The sequence below is a fragment of the Hakea prostrata genome, chromosome 3 (genome assembly GCF_041222555.1).
Source record: "Hakea prostrata isolate BN-2017 chromosome 3, UWA_Hpros_2, whole genome shotgun sequence".
NCBI classification, from domain to species: Eukaryota; Viridiplantae; Streptophyta; class Magnoliopsida; order Proteales; family Proteaceae; genus Hakea; species Hakea prostrata.
Window position 1 is genome coordinate 65315705 of NC_142602.1, and position 3756 is coordinate 65319460.

A 3756-nucleotide genomic window follows, 5' to 3' on the forward strand; every position below is an offset into this window, starting at 1 on the left:
TTTCAAGGGCTGATCATTGGTATAGTTTACCTAGAATTTCAAGTCCTCTAGCATTGGTTTATGGACATGCCAAAAGCTCATTTTTAAGCTTTATAGATTGGTCCTTCTCTCTTCTTTTGAAATTCATTAGAGTGATCGGGTCTTCATCATGGTCATCCACCTCCATAGGTTCAATTTTTGAACACTCGGACGCAACTCATATGGTCCAAAGTTGTCACTTACTTGCACCTCGGGTACGCGGTCCTGAAACCAATGGGTAAATGTAAGAATACCGAGGGATTTCACAATTATTGTACATCAACGTTCATCTTCTTTAAAAACCTGAATTTGAGCAAAACAGTAGTGGGTCTTGGACGTTTTCGGCTCGTGGAGATTAAGAAAAATAAGGATGAGAAGCCAAGAACCAAGATTGGTATGGAGAACAAGTTTGGATGCATATTTTGATGAGAACGTAAGAGAAGAAGATGAGTAATCTATTATAATCTCCCTCTTTTGAAAAGTTTCACCTTTCAAGTAGTTGTTTGTTAGAGTTGAGTTTTTTGAGGTTGTAGCCTTATATTTTTGTGGGTGAAAGAATTCATACTGGAATTGGTGTTTCATGTTTTGAATGTATTAAGAATAGGTGCTCTCTAATCATTGTATTGATCAAGATTTTAATTGGAAAGTATTGAGTAAATATGGAGCTCTACTTATTGCTTACTCAGTGGATGCAGGCAATTTGGCCGAACTATGTAAATTTGATGTATTGTGTCTCTAATTTATTTTTTTATTGCTTATATTGGAGTACTTTGATTGTAGAGTGGTGGTACACTGTCTGGTAGGCCTAGCCACATTTGTGGTGTGTGTTGGATGTGTCATTAAAAAAAAAAGAGTAAACTTTATAATATAAAATTGTTTAAGCTAGGACACTTGGACGTTAACAAAGATGAATTAATCATGAATGCTTGTGGAATATGCCACCAAGTTCTAGAAAAAGCCAAACACCGAGCTCCCTTGGCAAAAAAAATCAGCCATGACATTAGAGCTCCTAGGAACATAGCTAAACAATACATAATTGATAATTAAAGAAAGCCTAATAATCTCTGAGACTAAACTATTACAATTCCAATCAAGGGAAGATTGAAAACCTCTCAAAGCTAAAACTTTGGCAAACAATCTAAGTTAATCCTCAGATTTAAAATACCCAAGAGTGTCCTAAAATCAAGCCGCCCTTGATAGCTTCAACTTCCAAAACTGTTGCCAAGAAACCATATCCCTTTTGACCTTGGGCTGCCACAAACGCTCCATTTGATTCCCATAAAATGCAGCTCTTTGCCGTCTTTGTTTGTCCTACCGTCCCATGAACCATCGACGAACATTTGAAAACAATCCACATTCTCCTGCAGTGTCTCCGATGCTAAGAAGCTTACCGGGTTACTCTTCTCAATAGCTAGACTCAAACAGTGATTATGAATGTTTGCAAAAAGGAAAGAGAAATTAGCCATGGTGAGGAGCATAGAAGCATCTTTATCCCAAAATAAGACGGCATTTCTTGTGTTCCAAATTCACCACACCATAGCACTCCAAATTTGGTTCACCCAGTTCATATTGTCATGAGCTTTAAATTTATACTGATGAAATCAATTCAATCATGAAGATGCTCCCCATGAAATTCATCTGTATCAATACATCAAGGAGAAAGTTTCGACAATCCTTTGAATGGGAGCAATGAAATAAAGCATGACTTATAGTTTCAAGACCCCCTCCCCCACAAATCAAACATATTTGGGTTAAAGTAGCTCTTCTTGCAAAAAGAGAGCTCCCAATTGATAAGTATGAGATTATCTCGATCAACTTTGTCTTGAGATTAAAGAAGCGTCATATTGAAGAGAATTTTAGATGACATTGATTCACCCCCCTTCTCAGTGTCAACCTGGGAATGACAAGTTACAATGTGAAATTGAACATGATATCGTTTATTAGATTCAGAAAAGGGAGATGGAGAGAGAGAATGAGAGACAGAGGAAAGGAATTGAGAGGGAAAGTGATGGGGGAAAAAAGATCCATTACTACCATTTTTAGAACCGGGTCTTAGAAACAGTTGGGTTTTGGTTAAACGGGTCATGTAAATGTGTCTCTTTCACTTAAACCCCAGCCTTCTAATCTAAGCCATTTAGTAAGAATATGAAACATGTCTAGTTGTGGCGTGCACAACAAAGAGATGCACACAACAAATGATTTTTTTTTCCAATGTCAAAGGCTGGGTGGTTTTGCAATCAAAGCATAGAGACTACAGGGAATAAGATAGTCCCATTCCATTGGGCTTCGAAGTTTTCTTTTTACTTAATGAAATTGCAGGCGCCTTCAAGGGTTGTCTCTTCGGAGAGTTTGCCATTTCAAGAGTAGCAGAGTCGATTGCTGATGCTTCTATCAATGAACACATGCGTGTTTCATTCAAGGATGCTGGCATTATTAAGCATCTTGTTCGACTACTTGATCATAACAGTGAGACTGAGCCCATTTAGGAAAGAGAGAATTCCCGATGGGAAGGCACCTATCTTTTCTCTCAATGTATAAATAAGCCTATTAATTAATTTAAGTCCAGCCCAGCCCAACCCAACCCAACCCAGCCCAGCCCAGAAGACACGAATCTCAAAAAACTAGGTGGTTTTGCAATCTAAGCCTAGAGAGTAGAGACTACCGGCGATACCATAGTCCCATACGGTTCAGCTTCGAAGCTTTCTTCCGCTTGATAAAATTGCAGACGCAGTCTACGATTGTCTCTTCGGAGACATCCGATAAAATTGGAACGATACAGAGAAGATTAGCATGGCCCCTGCGCAAGGATGACACGCACAAATCGAGAAATGGTCCAAATTTTTTTGTATTTTTTCCCGTAAAATACTTTCCTGATTTTGTTTTCTTGAGTTCTTGTTTCCGCCTGTCTTACTTTTCTGGTGATTCTGTTTCGAATTGTTCTTCAGTTACTCTGGTATGTTTGTTGTCTTTCCATATTTCTGTTGTTTGTATATGGTTTCTCCCATCAGATTCTTTTCTCGCGTATTAAATCCACACACGGTCAAATAGGCATCGAAAACTTGGATGAAGGAAAAAAGAAATGAATATGAATCGATTACTCATGGTTTGTGGTTTGTACCATTTTCTTGTGGTTTTGTGATAAGTAGACACTGGAAGTTTGTGGATTTCGAGGTTTCCGGGTTTTACTGCCTTCTGTATTCAATCAATGCAATAACGTTGCTCGATTTGACTCCTTTGAGCTTCAGAATGAGTTTTTGTTTGCTCCATAGCTTATTCATGGAGAATGGATTGTAGATTGAAGTACAAACAAGATATTTCTGGTTAATAAATATTATGATATAGAAGAATTAAAGGTATGAGAGGGAGGAAGAATAGAGAATTTGTTTCTATTGAGCAAAACCCTAAGCCTTATTTCCACTATTCTGTTTATATTTCAGCTGCAACCATAGGACCTTTATTTATTTATTGTTTTGTTGGGGAGGGGAAGGGGTATACATCTGTGCAAGGCAAAAGTGGTATCCAGTTGAAATTCTCAATGAGACAATGACTATAAGTAGAACAATCTGAAATGTCAAACATACCAATTAGAGGCTTTATGACAATACAAGGTATGTTGACAGTAGCTTCACTGCCTCAAATGATCCACTCTGTTTTAGTTGGGCGTGGTTTTCCAAGGAAATGACCAATGAAATTGAGTTTTATGTGCATAAGGGGACCCCTAGTTAGTCATTGTTGGAT

At 38.0% G+C, this 3756-nt stretch overlaps 1 non-coding gene across 1 annotated transcript; it reads left to right on the forward strand.

The window, feature by feature from the left end:
* The first annotated feature begins 2758 nt into the window (after positions 1 to 2758).
* LOC149022777 (U6 spliceosomal RNA) lies at positions 2759 to 2861 on the forward strand. Its single transcript, XR_016172531.1, has one exon. It is a non-coding gene; the product is annotated as a U6 spliceosomal RNA (small nuclear RNA).
* The last annotated feature ends 895 nt before the right edge of the window (positions 2862 to 3756 follow it).